Here is an 18,250-nt window from a genome sequence, read left to right on the forward strand (position 1 = left end):
GGAAACACTGATCTAGACAATAGTAGGAGGCTATTTTTTTAAATGACTCAGTTTAATCAGAAAGTAATTTTCAGGCCTAAAGGACTAGAGGGCAAAATTTATGTTCTAGGAAATATAGGTATCCTGATCATAAAGGCAGTAGAAGATTTAGATTAGACTTGCCATGTGGGTGTAGTACAAGACAGGTTGAGGGGCAAGTGATGTTTAAAGATTTGAGGATCTGTGGAACTTACAATGTGAATTTGTGCCCAGGTGAGGAACACTTGCACAGGATTGGGCAGACTGGCAGCAAGTGTCGAAAAAAAATAGAATGGTAATGACTCTATGAGTGTGGTAAATGATAAACTAACATGCAATACTTGACAAAAATCAGAGGATTAGTGATTGTATGATGTGGATTTATGGAATACAGTGGAAATGGTCAAGGACTGAGCACTCTACTATCAGAGGCAGAATAAGATTTGAATTTGAGTTATGCTGTGGATGTGTTATAGGACAGACGGAAGTGCACTTTATTGGAAGCTTACAGAGGTGCGGGTGCAGATATTATGGTGTGGATTTTGGCAGAATGGGACACTGGGCAAGTTGGCATAGGTTTGAGCAAGTTAGAGACAGGTGTAGCATAAACTTTGGGTGGTAGTTCCACCTGTACCTTTCCACATATATTGGGGAAGTTATGGGAGGAATAAGGGGGCTATGGATGTCACAGAGGAAGTTTTGGAGCACTGTAGCAATGGGAAAGCTGGCATCGCATTGGGTAACATGGTGGAAAACGTATAATACATTACAAGACCATTTGGACGGACGGACAGACAAGGCACTATATAATAAATAGTTTGGAATCAGGGTTGTACGTAAACGTAAAGTATTACATGTAGGAAGTAAAAATGTGAGTTTTGAATACACAAGAAGGCTAACAGAATGTTATGCTACATAGCACAATGTGTAGAGTGCAAGTCCAAGGAGGTTATGCGCACTGGTGAGGCCTCATCTGGAGTAGTGCGTACAGTTTTGGTCTCCAGGCTACATAAAGGACATAGTAGCACTAGAAAAAGTCAGGAGAAGAGTGACTAGGCTGATTCCAGAGCTACAGGGGATGAATTATGAAGAAAGATTAAAAGATATGAGCCTTTTCAGTTTAAGCAAACAAAGATTAAGAGGAGACATTATTGAAGTGTTTAAAATTATGAGGGAAATTAGTACAGTAGATTGAGACTTTTATTTTAAAATGAGTTCATCAAGAACACGGGGACACAGTTGTAAACTTGTTAAGGGTAGATTTTGCACAAACATTAGGAAATTCTTTCTTTACACAGACAAATACATGGAATAAGTTACAAAGTAGTGTGATAGACAGAAGGACTTTAGGGAATTTCAAAACGAGATGTCATTTTTTTTCGAAATTTATGCCATTTATGCCGCGTGTTCCATTATTGGAACGACAGTCACGTTGGAGTTATTTATATCCTACTGCTCAAGGCCATCACCGGGCTCTGACTTTTCACGCACGTCTGCTTCCTGGGGGTACACCTTATCACATCGTGCACAGAGTTAGTGTGCTGTAGATTTTGGTGTGCTGGGATCTCCTCAAGAAGTGATATGAATTTTCTCACATTTTTGAAGAACCATCCGAAGACAGGTAGTATAACTTTGCTGCACTACGTCATATACTAACATTTTTTTTCTATTACTTCTCTACTAGTTATGTTATCGTGCTGTAAAAAGAAACTACCAAAGTTATCATTGTTGTATTGGTTATGGACTTCACATTTTGCGTGTTCCATTTTTGGAGCACCAGGCAAAACTCCTACCAGTAGGACTAATAATATATTTTTCCCTTTACGGTTGAAGATCTCTCTGAAAATGCCTCGAGCACTATCTTTATATGAAATAACTGACCTGCTAGAGACAGATGACACCATTGAAGCAAGTGCTATAGTGATACAACCACCCGAAAATGCTGCATCACCTGTTTCTGATGAGGACTCAGGAGATGAAGAAGGTGGAACAATAAATAATCTGCCAGGTTATTTGTTGCGCGCACCTGCGTATCTTATTCAAGATGGCAGTGATGAGGAGTCTGACACAAGTGATCCCACATACGTACCTGAAGATAACTCCCCTGATGATGAAGTTCCATCAACCTCTACTGCTCAGCAACCTCCTCCGTCAAAGAAGAAGAAAGTGACAAAAATTGTTCTGAAATGGAAAAAGGCTGACCTAACTGCACAACCTGTAGCAGGTAGAGTTACAGAACCACCAAACGATTTCTTCACCGAAACCAGAATTCCCACAGAAATTTTTTTTTTTTGAACCGTTGAATTCATTGTCAGATACTCCAACTTATACGCTGCAAGTAAGGGTGTAAATCTGGGATTGACTAGTTCCAAATTCAAATGTTTTCTCAGAATTATTTTTCTGAGTGGTTACGTGTCAATTCCTAGAAGGCGCATGCTCTGGGAACGAAGAATAGATGCGCATAATGTACTCGTTAGTGCTGCCATGAGACGTGATTGCTTTGAAACCATATTTTCTAATTTGCATATTGCTGACAATGCCAATTTGGATCCAATGGACAAGTTTTCCAAGTTGCGACCTCTCATAAACAAACTCAATGATAGATGCATGAAATTTGTTCCAAATGAAACATATTTCAGCTTTGGTGAATCCATGGTTCCTTATTTCGGTCGTCATGGGTGCAAACAATTTATTCACGGAAAGCCCATTCGGTTTGGCTTCAAGTTTTGGTGTGGTGCCACTCGTCTGGGCTACATTTGCTGGTTTCAGCCATATCAGGGTAAAAACCCAGATAATAAACATGAGGAATATGGTGTCGGTGCATCACTTGTCCTGCAGTTTAGTGAGGCACTTGTACAGGCACACCCTGGACAATACCATTTTGTATTTGATAACTTTTTCACCAGCATTGCACTTCTGGATATGCTCAGTTCAATGGGACATCAGGCAACAGGTACAGTGAGAAAGGATCGCATTGACAAAGCACCATTGGAATCAGATGTAGTGCTAAAGAAAAAAGAAAGAGGCACATTCGATTATCGAATTGATACAAAGGCAATATTGTATGCAGATGGCATGATAACAGTGTTGTCACTGTTGTCTCATCTGGTGCTGGTATCGATCCCCTGTGTCTTGTCAATCGTTATTACCAGAAACTGAAAAAGAAGATCCAAGTCCAGCAGCCAAACATGATCAAAGTCTATAACCATTTCATGGGAGGCGTAGACAGAGCTGATGAAAACATTGATAAGTATCGGGCATCAATCCGTGGAAAGAAATGGTATTCAAGTCCTTTGTTGTTCTGTTTCGAATTGGCCTTACAAAATGCATGGCAACTGCATAAAACATATGATAAGAAGCCAATGGATCTTCTGGAGTTTCGCTGACGTATCGCATACCATTATTTGGAGACCCACGGTCATCCTGCAGACCCTGGCCGAACAGGAAGACCTTCTCAGAAGCGCAACATTGATTCACGTTATGATGGCCAGAATCATGTGATAGTCAAACAGGGAAAGCAAACATGGTGTGCTCAATGTCATAAGAACACCACTTTTCGATGTGAAAAATGTGATGTTGCCTTACATGTCAAATGCTCTGTTGGATATCACACTGAATAGCATGTATTTACCATCTCCTGAGATAAGAAACATCATTTTTTTTTTATATATTTTTATTTTATTAATTTTCATTGTAATCATTCCATACAAATAGATCAATTTATAACCCAACAAAATTGAAGACAAATCAAACCCCACCCCCTGAGAAGGAGAGCTTAGCTAAGGAAAATTGCTTAGGGCTTTTTAATAAGGCAACATTAAACAAAAGAAAGGGAGAAGTAAATATATATGTAAATAAGAGATGGAGAAGGGAATTAAATGCGGTAATAGTTATTTCTCTTATTCTAAAATAATATTGATTAAATCCTGCCAGGTTTTGAAAAAATTTTGTACAGATCCTCTAACTGAGAATTTGATTTTTTCCAATTTCAAATAATATAAAACATCAGTTTCCCACTGACTTATCAGAGGAGAATTAGGATTCTTCCAATTTAACAAAATAAGTCTGCGTGCCAAAAGTGTAGTGAATGCAATCACAGTTTGCTTGTCCTTCACCAATTCAAGTCCATCTGGAAGAACACTGAACACAGCTGTTAATGGGTTAGGAGGGATTGTGACCCCAAAGCTGTCTGAAAGGCACTTAAAAATTTTTATCCAAAATGATGTTAGTTTGGTGCAGGCCCAGAACACGTGACCCAGTGAGACAGGAGCTTGGTTGCAGCGTTCACAGGTTGGATCCTGCCCTGGAAAACATTTTGGACAGTTTTAAGCGAGACAGATGAGCTCGATATATAATTTTTAGTTCAATAATTCTATGCTTTGCGCATATAGAACTCGAGTGAATTCTCTGCTTTGCTACCTTCCACTCCTTTTCTGATATATTGATTAAGAGATAATAATAATAATAATAATAATAATAATAATAAATTTTATTTATATTGCACTTTATATTTTAGCAATCGCAAAGTGCTACAGAGTAAAAATAGAATAATAAAATAAAAAAAAAAAGAACAGAAGAGTCTATAAAATACTTTAACAAAATGACTTCTAAAAAGATGAGTTTTTTAGGTTTCGCTTAAAGGCCTCAGTCGACTGTGGGGCTCTCAGGTAATCAGGGAGGGCATTCCACAGCCTCGGCGCCACCGATGAAAACGCCCTGTCACCCATGCTGCTGAGCTTAGTTCTGGGGACTTGAAGAGTGTTAGTGAGTACAGAGCGGAGGGAACGTAAGGAGTTATGGGGGGTAAGGAGTTCCTGTAGATAAAGAGGGGCATGTCCATAAATGCACTGATGGGTAAGAGGGAGACCTTGTACTCTATTCTGAATGAAACAGGGAGCCAGTGAAGGGTTTTCAGGATTGGGGTGATGTGATCATACTTTCGCACCCTCATCAGGATCCTGGCAGCGCTGTTCTGAATATACTGGAGTCTCTGGATACTCTTGCCAGGAATCCCAATGAGGAGTGCATTACAGTAATCCAGCCTGGAAGAGACAAAGGCATGGACGAGCTTCTCTGCATCTGCCAGGGTGAGTAATGGGCGGAGTTTGGCGATGTTCTTGAGATGGTAAAAAGATGACTTACAGAGATATTTGATGTGGGTGTCAAAAGTAAGTTGGGAGTCCATTCTAACACCCAAATTAGTAACAGATGTGGAAAGAGGAATATTTTGGCCAGAGAAAGTAATACTGGTGATGGTAGAAGAGCGAAGATGATGTGATGTACCAACTAAGATGGCTTCTGTTTTGGATCTGTTCAACTGAAGAAAATTGAGCCTCATCCAAGCCTCTATCTCCTCCAGGCAGGTAGACAATGTAGATGTTGGCAGAGGAGCAGTAGAGGAGGTGGGAGTAGTCCTGAGGTAAAGCTGAGTGTCATCGGCATAGCAATGGAACGATAAACCATGTCTGCCAATGACAGTTCCAAGGGGGAGCATGTAGATAGTAAAAAGGATAGGGCCCAGCACAGAGCCCTGTGGAACACCACAGGCGACGTTGTGGGTGTGGGACTTTGCGCTGCCAAGGGCGACATGCTCAGTTCTGCCAGTCAGGTATGATGTAAACCAATTTAGAACAATTCCTGAGAGTCCAATAGTGTATTGCAGGCGGTGAAGAAGGATGTTATGGTCTATTGTGTCAAAAGCAGCTGTCAGGTCAAGGAGGATAAGTAGTGAAGGTGAACCAGTATCTGCCGTCATCAGAAGATCATTGGTGACCCTGACCAGGGCTGTTTCAGTGCTATGGCCAGGGCGAAAACCAGACTGAAACTTTTCAAACAGATTGTTCGGTTTGAGATGATCGTGAAGTTGTGCTGCAACTATTTTTTTCCAGGACTTTGGAGAGAAATGGAAGATTGGAGATGGGCCTATAATTGGAGAGAACTTCAGGATCCAAGGTGGATTTTTTCAGTAGAGGTCTGATGACAGCAGTTTTTAGTGCAGAAGGAATATGGCCAGCCAGGAGGGACTGATTTATTATCCTGGTGATAAGTGGAGAGATGGCAGAAATGTTGGCCCTCAGCAAGGGTGAGGGGAAAGGGTCCAGGGAACTAGTAGACGGTTTCATTTTCCTGATGACATCCTCCACCTCTTCCCGTGTGGCAACAGAGAAAGAGCAAAGAGGATGGACGGTCTCAGACAATGAGTCAACAGTTGGGAAGGGCAAGATATCCTTGGTAGAAAGGTGTAAACGGATATTATCAACTTTTTGTTTAAAAAAGTTGATATACATGTTGCATCTGTCATCAGTGGTCTCAGAATGGGCAGGTAAAGGAGGTTTGACAAGATGATTTATGGTTGAAAAAAGTTTTTTAGGGTTGCTGGAGCCATTTCTGATGATGGTGGAATAAAACTTGGACCGTGCAACCTTCAGAGCTTCTGCATACGCTCTAATGTGTTCTCTGTAAGCCTGTTTATGGACAGTCAGCCCAGAGGCCTTGAGCCGCCGCGCAAGGACACGCCTAGCCGCCTTCATTTTTCGCAGCTCGCAGGTATACCAAGGTGCTGAGCACGAGAATGAGACGGACCTAGATGTTAAAGGGGCGTGGAAGTCCAGGAGACTGCTCAGGGACTGGTTGTAAAAATCCACAAGGTCAGCAACAGAGATCTTCTTCCCAATGTCCTATTGGATCTTTGAAAGGTAGGGACTCTAATAAGATTTTATATAATGTGGAAATAGTGTTTAATTCCTTGAAATTGAGCAGTATTTTTTCCAGCATTGTGGAGGGTGCGAGGTGGGGGAAATCATTTTATATGTTATGTATAATGTAAGAAGTGGATTTGCCTAGTGTTCCAATTTTGGAATGCCACATAACTCAACAATGGAATGTAATAAAAAAATTTTCTCTTCAAATTCTTGTTCCTTATATTTTTCTACGCAACATATGTGAATTTCATGCATAAACTCAAAAATTTCAACCTTCGGCATAAATGGGTTAAGAATTAAGTGGATATGACTGGTGAACTTTGCTTGGGCTGAATGGCCTGTTCTCATGTAGATTGTTCTAATGTTCTAAAATGTTACCAAAATAATTCCTTACAAAACATTTGTCATATTCATGGAAAACGAATAAAACAGACCCACACACAAAAAAAAACTATCATTAATCCCTTGTTAAAATTCCAAAATGCAGTCTTTGGGGTGGGGAGTTAATGAAATATTGCCTTTGCTTGTGCCTTGCAAGAACTCAGTATGTAGTACTTCAAAACACTTCAATTACTAAAGGTGGTGTGCCAAGGAAAAAGGATTGAGTTCCCTGGCCTAGACCTATAACTTGATATTTGATCCCATATTCATCAGTAGTCTGCATTTGCTTTAAAAGTTTGCTATTGTCCAAAATCCTGCTGTGACACTGTGGCACTGCTGTCGGCAGAAACCAACATAATAATATATTTATTTATATAGCATCTTTCCCATGCTCAAGGTACTTCATAGAGTTTAAGAAAGAACGCCAGGGTATACAGTATATAGCTTTGCACTAAACCAGATAAATAAATAAAGAAGAGAAAGATAGTAAATTCAGAGAAAAAAGCCTAACAGACAATATAATTGATGGTCTAGCACACACACATAGTATACATGAGCATCTTGACATAGAGGTAAACTGAAAGAAAGGTAATAAAGTCAGGTATAGCTAAAAGCCTTCCTGAACAGATGAGTTTTGAGTTGTTTTTTAAAATAATTCATGGAGTCAGGTGATCTAATTAATTTCGGTTGGTCATTCCAGAGTCTGGGCACTATACAGCTGAAGGCCCTGTCACCCATGGAGTGTAGATTAATGTGAGGCACAACAAGATTACCAGAATCAGAGGACCTTAGTGGGCAGACAGGCACATAGTGATGGAGAAGGTCACTGATGTAGTTTGGCGCAAGGTCGTTTAAGGCGTTGTAGGTTATTAGTAGGATTTTATATTCAATTCTGTAAGACACAGGGAGCCAGTGAAGGCGAAGCAGGATGGGTGTTATGTGCTCACTGCTGCTGGTCCGTGTAAAGACTCTTGCAGTCGAGTTTTGAATAAGCTGGAGCTGTGATATAGGATTAGAAGGGGCACCTGCTAGTAGGGAATTACAATAATCGATGCGGGATGTGATAAAAGCATGGACAAGTTTCTCAGCGTTAGAAAAGGAGAGGAAGAAGTGAACACAGGATATGTTACGGAGGTGAAAGTAAGAAAGTTTCTTAATGTGATTTATGTGGGCAGAAAAAGAAAGGGAGGAATCAAACATGACACCAAGATTCTTGGCAGTAGAGGCAGGTCTGATGAGATCACTCATTTTATTAAGTTGCACTTTATTCCCAATTTGCAGGAGTTCAGTTTTGTTGCAATTTCATTTTAAAGAGTTCTGCTCCATCCAGGTTTTAATGTCATTGAGGCAAGTTGTGAGCTGAGAAAGCTCTGATGAAGTTCCACTTTTAACATTGAAATAGATAATATCATCTGTATAAAAATGATAACTCAGTCCAAAGCTACGAATAATATGGCCAAGGGGAAGCATATAAATATAGAAAAGCAGAGGACCGAGGACAGAGCCCTGAGGAACTCCTTGTATGACTGGCGCTGTGCTGGGCCTGCTGTTGCCAAGACTAACAAACTCTTGCCTATCAGTCAGATAGGACTTGAACCACTGGAGGGCAGTGCCAGAGATACCCAGCATGTTCTCCATTCTGGACAGTAGAATGTCATGTCTGACAGTGTCAAATGCTGCACTGAGGTCTAACAGAATTAATATGCTGGTTTGTCCAGAGTCTGCTACCATAAGCAAATCATTGGTTACCCGTAGCAGAGCACTTTCACAGCTGTGCTGTACTCTGAAACCAGACTGAAAGGGTTCCATCAAATTATTAGAATTGAAGTAATTGGTGAGCTAGGAAGCTACAACATGGTCAAGAACTTTTGACAGAAAAGGTAAGTGGGAAATAGGCCGAAAATTGTTAAGATTGTCAGCATCAAGACCACACTTTTTTAACATTGGGGTTACAGAAGCGGTTTTAAAAGTGATCGGCACAAAGCCAGTGTCAAGGTATGAGTTTATTATTGTTGTAACAGTTGGGATTATGGCATGAAGGCAGGATTTAAGTAGTGTGCTGGGGATGGGGTCCAGTACACAAGTAGCTGGCCTCATCTTACAAAGCAGGTCATTAACAAAAGCAGATGTGACTGGTGAGAACTTAGAGAAGGAGCTACTGTAGATGGAGTGGGAAAACAGGGAAAGATATAAACAGAAGATGTATTTATGTTAGTTGAATTATTTAGATCTTTAATTTTGTTACGGAAAAAGTGGAGGAATTTCTCACAGGCTTCAGTAGAAGAGGTAGCTGGGCCAGATGCGGGCTGGAGTAGTTTATTAACTACAGAGAACATAGCCCTTGGGTTATCATGGCCACTTTCTATTATTCTGCCATAATGGGTGTTCTGGGCAGCAGTTAGTGCTTCTCTGTACGCACTTTGGTGGTCAGAGAAAGCCTGGATGTGTAGGGTGAGCCCAGATTTACGTGACATTCTCTCAAGGCATCGGCCAGCTGCTTTCATAGATCACAATTCTGAATTATACCAAGGAGCTGAATGCTTAAAGGAAACCTCCTTATGTTTTAAAGAAGCTATTTTATCTAATGCTGAATGAAGGGCTGTGTTATAGTGGTCAACAAGACTATCTAGTGTTGATGGAATAGGTGAAGACAGTAAAAGATCAGAAATGGATCCAGAAAGGATAGAGAGACAGATATTTTTAAGATTTCTGTAAGAAATTTGTCATTTACAGGTAAGAGGAGGGAGAGGTAATGAGACAGTGAAAAGCACTGCTTTATGGTCAGAGAGTCCCAAATCAGTGCTGTAAGAGTTGGCAACAGATAGTCCAGATGTGCAGATCAGATCCAATTTATGTCCACCAGAGTGGGTGGGAAAATCAACATGTTGTGTCAAGTCAAAACTGTCCAGTAAGGATAGGAATTCATTTCTCAGTTTAGATGTGGGGATGTCAATATGGATGTTGATATCACCAAGAAGAATGACTCTCTGGGAAAAGATTATTCAGTCAGATCAGATTAGAAGGATGCATTGTATTTTGGAGGACGATAAAGAACAATGAGTAAGACAGGACCTGATTCCGTTATTAGTTTAAGAGCCAGATACTCGAAAGACAATGAACAATTAATTGGGATTCTTTAGATGTTTAACTCGACTCTGACAATTACTGCAAGTCCTCTGCCTTGTCTTGAATTACAAGGCTCTGTGAGGAAAGTGTAACCAGGTGGTGTCGCCACGTAAATTCATTCGGTTTTTGCCAAGTCTCTGTTAAACACAGTATATCAAGTTTGGTGTCAATGATGAATTCTGTCAGCACCAATGCTTTGCCATTAAGAGGTCTCAAATTAAACAATGCAGTATTAGTTGATGAGACTTCTTTTTGCAAAGAGCCGTGGCTGGAGTGTATTTTCACATACTGTAAATTTGGCACATTGACACTTGTATTTCCAGAGCCATGAGTAGGACGGCATATTCCTGAGCAAAAGCTGCCTGTGATCTTTTCATTTGCAGCCCAGCAGTGGCGGTGACCTGACCCGCGATGTACATATTGCTGCAAAATACCGTTGTCTTTTAGGATATTCCAGAAAGAGCATTTGCTCTGGACAAACTGTTTAATATGAAGGAGTTTGTTGCGAGAGTATTTTAGCATGATACTAAGCAATACTTATCTAATAGCAGTGGAGAAGTAGCACAGCACAGAGGAGCTGGTGAAATGGGCAGTTGCAGTAGTACAGATAAGCGGCAATAGCTTAAAGCAGCAGAAAGCATAGCAGGAGTAGGTAGCAGGAGGAGGTAGCAGGATTTGGAAGTTACAACATACAGCCACAAACAAGTAACGCTGGGTATTACAAGCATGATCACCCCAGAGCCACAAGCCGGGGCCTCATATATAAATGGTGCGTACGCACAAAAATGTTACGTATGAACGTTTTCACGCTCAAATCACGATGTATAAAACCTAAACTTGGCGTAAAACCACACACATTTCCACGGTAGCTCCAACCCTGGCGTACGCAAGTTCTCTGCTCTGTTTTGCAGACTGGCAGCACCCAGCATCAAAGAAGTGCTACTGTTCCTGTGTGGTTACCCTTTCTTTATATCCACATCCCTGATGCGGCTTTATCATATACACTGAAATGAACTGCATATTGTTTATTAGTTCAATGCAGCTGATTGTAATTAACCTGTAACAATATAATGGTCCACAAAATGGTCAAATTATTCCAAATACCATAAGTGCTTTAGCGTTGTTACTCACACTGCACCTTCTTCTTCTTCTTTCAGCTGTTCCCGTTAGGTGTTGCCACATCGGATCATCTTTTTCCATATTACTCTCACTGCACCATTCAGAGTATTTATATCTCTGTATCTGAGTGTGAATCACAGCTGTACAGCAGCTGATCGGAAAGAGAATTATCAGTATACAGCATCAAGTACACACTGCCTCAGCCATTCTGTCTATTGAACTGCTCTCATATGACAAACGCTTCAGAGCCTTTCCTGTACTGACCTTGCAGTTCAGAAGCAGTTTCATCCCAAGAACTCTGAATGCACTCAATCAGTCCATCAAGTGCTCCTTGTAAAACTGTTTGTACTTATAAGTACAATTACCTCACTGTAAATTTGCAATATAGTTATAATATTGTACAACCTGAGCCACTTTATAAAGTGCGTATTTACATATGATGACGATATCATTTTTAAGATGAAATGCAGCAAAATATGTTTATTATATTATACAAATAAAACTTTGTTCACGGATTGTTCCTGCCTTGCGCTGTATTCTTGCTGGTGCTGACGCGCCACTGGAAGGATAGATGGATAGAATAATTAAATGCGTACTACGAAAATATTTCAATGTTCCTTAAAAGTTTTTGAAGAATCGGCGTTCTAAGCTTACAGATGGCTTAACGTCTATTTCAGAGCTGATTGTGTGGCGATTGGGTATTTGGAGAAAGAAGGACAGGAACTGGAGGTTAGTACATTTGAATGTGACAGTTCTGCTACAATAAAGTATTTCATCGAAGGTCGCGCATGGCGCAGTAACCATCTTGCGTGAGACATGAACAATCACTGCGCCACCATGTTCCCATGTTTAATAACATGCTTTAACTCCTATCATCCTGAAAATGATCAAATACAAACAAAGCATTTAACATGCTACTTTAGTTATGATGGGATTGAGAAACTAGTAAATTAAATGATTTTAAGATGAAGTTTATGATGTTCTACTTTAATGACAAAATAAACTACGTGATTAAAGTGGAAATTTAGAGATTAAAGTTGACATTTCATGCTTTTTCCCTACTGTGTGCCTTTTTTTTTTCACTGTACCCTAATAAGCTTTCACACTCAGACGATGGGCTACGACTCGCCTTTTCACGGGGACTTTGATATGTGACAACATCTTTTTTATTTCGGGCACTGTGCGACTTTGTGAACGTGAGCTTTCGAGTTTCTCCGACACGTTGTCACTCAATCAACTTCCTTTTGTTGTTTATACCACTGTTTAAACCAACAAATAGTATGTTTTTCTTTACCTCATCTTGGTATTCGCTGAAATTCTTCTATTTTCCCTCTTGCTTTTGCCATTGCCTTTTCACAGTAGGCTGAGCTTAAGGGCTATTGATATTGATTTGCATATTCAAAGAGGTGTAATTCTGGGAGGAGTTGGGGCGGGACAGCAGGCACGTGCATGTGCGTTACTTTTCATGCTGACCAGGATTTATGTAGCGGAAGAACGTGGAAGTTGGCGTTCGCACAGATTTATGCATCTGGATTATTTTGTGCGTAAGCACATTTCCGCTTTTGTCCATACGCCATGATATAGTGTGAATTCTACGCACGGCATTATACATGAGGCCCCAGGTGGTGTGAACATCAGATCAGTTCTTAGTCATAAAGCACAATAAAATGAATCGAGAGCACACCAGCATAGCAACTATAATCAAGGAGACAGATCATCCCAGGCACCTAGATCGCCAGGTACAAAGAAATGTTCGTAGGTCTCGTCCCATGATCCACAGATTCAGTTGTTCCCAGTCAAGGTAAAGTTCGTAAAAATTAATCCAAATCCATACAATTTGAGTGAGCTACTTCCACTACACTTACAATAAAGAAATAAAACAAGCGTAAAAAAGTGCAGGATTAAGGCGAATTTTACAAAAAGTGTTGTTAACAAAGTGGAGTGACAACAGCATGCTTGCATTAGCATCCCTCCAGAACAATGTCTAACTTCTCAGAATTGGATTTACATTAGTTGGGGGCCTGATCAGGGTGAGTACATTTTATGGAGCCTTTGCTTACGAAAGTTTGCAAAACTCTGTTCTAGTCCACTTGCAGGACACAAACTCAAAATGTATGTGACTCATTTGGTCAAGCCTGTGTCAGAGGGGTGTGAAATACATTTTATGACAGTTCCAACTTATTGATCATACACTAATTATGATTCATGCATTTTGTCACACATTGCTAAGATTCATTCCTGGCTATGTCCCTATGCCATTGTTAGTGTAATTTAAACTTGCAGATAATTTGTCTTTACAATGTAACATGAAAACCACATAATTTTAGTTTTAAAGACTATATATATTTATTTATATATTTCAGCACAATAAGATGAAGAATTTTTCAGTCATTTGAGAATAATTTACTTCACCTGTCAGGATTAGTACGCTTGTTTTGCACCACTTGACATAAATGGCCTTGGTTTTGGGGAAAAATTTCATTTAAAGTTCAATTTTGCTCCTTCAATGCAAAAGTTAAATACCTTCAAAAAATTTATGAGGTTTCAGTAAATCAAAACATCAGGACAGCACTGAATAAAAAGTGTATTGCAGCAGAAATACTACATATCCCAAAAACTACAGTATCTCATAATAATATACAGTAAATAAGCTAAATTAGCCGCACATACACCACAGAGAGATTTATGAGTAGACTGAGGAGCCCAGTGCCACAGTTCACAGCACAGTCCCCAAATTTCCAGCTCTGGAGCTCAGCCAAACTCATGTTTGCTGTGTGCATACTAAGAAGTTACAAGCTTTTTAATTGCTTGTTTTAAATCCGGTTTTCTTTTTTATTGCTTTTAAATTACAGCATGTTCTGTGTTATGCTTTCTGTTATTATGTGTTGTCAGAATGAGCTCATTTGTAAAAAGTGACAGTAAAAATAGGAGAGCCTAATGACTTTCATCAAAGCTACTACAGGAGGCAGACAAAATGGTCTCAATGAGCTATCGATGGCACTAAACCTTAGAACAATATGGCCTTTCATGCAATAAACACGACTTGAACTCTTTCCCTTTTTCATTTGCATGCATGAATTAACCGCTGCTTAACATAATGGTTGCAGCAGACCTGACAAACCAGAGATTTCTTGTTCAGTTTATTTTCAGTATTCTTAAGTAATTCATTCAGTGTTGCAGATAAAAAGAAGTCCTGTGATGCATCACAGCTGAGTGTTGCAGAAAAAACACAATGGCATTTTAATGAAGGACTTTATTAATGAGGAGCAATACAGAAATGAGCTGAGTGGGGTGGCTTGACGACAATAGAAGTGCGCAGTGCAGACACACTCCTGAATGGGCAATGCGGCAATGAACTTGCTAGTTAACATTTTTTAAATGTTTTCTTTCTAAATGACTTTTTAGATATCAGGCAATTTCCAGTGAAAGGGCTCAGCTGTGCATGACAATGAATGTTCTACATCTCTAAAGGACTCATTATTTGTACCTGGGTCTGCTCACCCTGTGAAGTATATCTTAGGCAGCTAGATCTTAATGAGCATGTCAAGCAGGGAGAATACAATTGCATTAACTGAAAACTTCAGATTTATTTAACTTCTTAGAAAAAGGAAACATGCACCGATGATATGTTTTACTTCCTTTTTTAACCTTCACCTAACCTGTTTGTATCTATTGGGACATCTTGTGGCAATAAGTAAAAGCAAAAAAGTGAATTTCTAGCACCTGCACATTTGAAGACCAGCAGCTTTACTGTATATGTGGCATTTGTAAGAGCAAGTTTCCATCTATGTGCAAATAATGAAACAATTAGAATGCTGTGTTTATTTTGTCATGGACTTTTTGAAACCACAGTGTTCCGGTCTCAATTAATATCGACTTAAAAGTGGTCCTCCCAGGAAGAATCAGTTCAGTACTGACGTGCAGAGCTTTTGGTAGGCATTGACTAAAAAGAGGAGAAGGGGCACTTTAAAGGACAGGATTTGTTAAATATTAATGCCCACTTTTATTTGAGTGTGTTTTTTTTTAATTTTATGTGAAATTTCGATATAATTTCCGGGTCACTATAATATTCAAAATCTTAGTAAAAACTGTATTCCGTGATTGTCAAGATTATCAGAAAAGACACTACATACTCTCTACTGCACATATGCTTAATTTTCCCAATATAACACTTCTTAAGAACATGAAAGGGCATATAACTGAATTCCCCTCTAGTTAAATGAAATACCAAACTCAGTTTCTTTCCATTTTAATACAAAAAGTTCACAGCATAGCAGATTCATTTAAAGACTTTTTTTCACCCCCTCAAGCGTCTGTTATGGATCAAATGTTTAGACAGCCGCTAGTACTGCTTTTCTAGTAGATCAGTGTTACTCAAACACTGTGTCATGGGCTACTTTTTGCTAGTTTCTTTTTTTTATATTGGTAGCGGGTCGAGTTGGATCATGAGTGGGTTACACTGCTGACTCTACTGAATCCTCCTCCTGATCTAATAATCATGCTTGATCCCCCCAATCACACTCAAATTATCAAGTGGAGAGAGATACTGCCCTGCTCTGACAATCATGCTCTTAATGTAAGGAGGAAAAACCCCTGTTTATATGGCTGCAAAATCACTTCTATGGGAAAAAGTGGGTCACGACATCAAACACAGCCATAGATCACTAATAGACTTTCAGCAAGGAAAAGAGAGAAAAGCCAAGCAAAATAACACCTTTTATTGGCTAACTAGAAAGATTACAAGTAAATTATAAATTTGAACCCTGCAGTAGAAGGTAAAAAAAAATTATATAAACAACATTTCTTAAGATCTGTCATTAAAATAATAGTAATAACTACACCTTTTTTTCTTTTGAGATTTTCTTACCTTTTGGGTTTCATAGTAAAGTTCTGCATTTGAATTGCATGATTGCATGATATTGGCATAGAGAAATGTGGTATAGAATTTCAGCAACTGAAACAGTGTTAAAAACACTCAATTATCATCAAACTCTTTGAACATACCCATTAGTGGTTAGGCATTATTCTTTGGGCAGGTGTATGTTGAATGAAACACTCTACAGATGTCTTCCCAATATAGTGCCTGCAGTTCCAAAAAGATGATTGTAGTCTCCATAGCAAGTATCTAGGCTGCCTAGACTCTAGAGAACAGCTCCTGTGAGTTCCTATCTGGAGTACTTGGGAGTGATAGGCCGTGTAGATATTACTCATAATCAGTGCTTAAGTGGATAGTATGTGTGTGTGCATGTGAGTGTTCATGCATGTGTGCATCTTAAATTTAGAGTATACACGAGTAGGCCAATCCATAATGAACCTGGTAAATCTCACTTACTCCATGATAAAACAGCTATAAAAATAGCTATTTAATAGAATCACTGATATTTTTTTTAAGTATTAGTGCCTGGAAATGCTAGAATTATAAGAAAGTGAATATGTGTTATTTGTGCGCAGACATTACTGTATATCTTACTTCTATTTCATAACATCATACAAACCAACAAGAATGACACATTTTATTATAGATATTTTCATATACATTTACATTTTGACTATCCAAGATATGAGTAAGTGACATCTAAAATTACATTTTGACTTTTCAGAATTCAGAGTTATTTGTAATTCTACCTTGATTGCTGAAAACTTAGTGACATTTCCCATTGTATTGTTTTGAACTTTCGGTTAGAGAGAGCCGTAATTACACTTTGGGTAGTCAAAGTCTTACTTGTTGACATCTGTAATTCTATATTGTTTGTAAAGGAGTGGTCTGCACTGCCACCACATGTGTCTAACGTCATACGCTAGAAACTTTTTCACAATTTACCTCAGATCAGTAATTATTTTACTTACTCCAGAATTGCTTCAATTTTGTTTAATTTACTGCTATTTTAATATTTAAGAGAAATATTTATTATTTTTCTCTAAATAAATAACAAGCTTAAAATAGTGTATCCAGACAACATTCCTGACAGAACCTTTTACCATATCCTTATTCAGAAGAAGGGCCTCACTTCATATCTGACTGCTCAAGCCAATTTAGATACCATTTGCTCGCCACACCCAGAAATCTATGCCACTTTTAGTTTAATGATCAGTTTTCATGATTTCTTTACTAAAATAGTTTTGAACTGCTGCTTTTAAAATCAATAAATGCTCTGCTACTAACAAATTCTTTTATTGCTTACTCACAAAATTTCAAATATCACCTCCTGTTTAACCCCATTCTCATAAATGCAGAAGAAAGCATTCATATATTGCAAAGAAATTTAACTTTGAAAAATGAAAGAGGTGGAAACTACCAGTGGCCAGTCCTTCTTCCTCACTGGTGAGAAAGCAGTGTGCTAGGGTTGGTTAATGGGAAATTTCATTACCCCACTTATTGACCAATTAGACAATTTTATGTTCTACCAACTACTGAACCAGGTATACTCATCAACAATAGGATCTGATTTACCTCTTTAAAACTCTAACTCATGGATGAAATATATTTTTGGAAACAGAGAACCATCTTTTTAACCATGTAATGTTTCAACCAAATGAACCCAATGTTTATGGTTTAAAGGTTCAAGAAAGAGCCATTTATATATGTTTATAAGACTTAGTGTATCCACTAAAAATAGTACATTTATATATCCATTCATCCATTATAAAATCAGCAACTAGTTCAGGACCATTATGGCTCAAACCAGAGATGAGGTTCCAGTAATAGTTTTAGGACTTCACTTTAATACAGAGTAATATGCAGGAAGTTATTGATGTGGGGTAATAGGTAAGATTTTGTTTTGTAATACCAGTGTAGCTTATTATGAATTAAACCATTTCTGTCTGAGAGCAATTGTGTTTAATCATAATTACAACATGAACAATGCTATAGACAGCGATGTCTCCAGGAGGAGCAGCAGATATAA

At 38.9% G+C, this 18,250-nt stretch overlaps 1 pseudogene; it reads left to right on the plus strand.

Annotated features, from left to right (window-relative positions):
- The first annotated feature begins 1,823 nt into the window (after window positions 1-1,823).
- On the plus strand, window positions 1,824-3,638 carry LOC114644135 (piggyBac transposable element-derived protein 3-like; annotated as a pseudogene).
- The last annotated feature ends 14,612 nt before the right edge of the window (window positions 3,639-18,250 follow it).

Source organism: Erpetoichthys calabaricus, chromosome 6, assembly GCF_900747795.2.
Source record: "Erpetoichthys calabaricus chromosome 6, fErpCal1.3, whole genome shotgun sequence".
NCBI classification, from domain to species: Eukaryota; Metazoa; Chordata; class Cladistia; order Polypteriformes; family Polypteridae; genus Erpetoichthys; species Erpetoichthys calabaricus.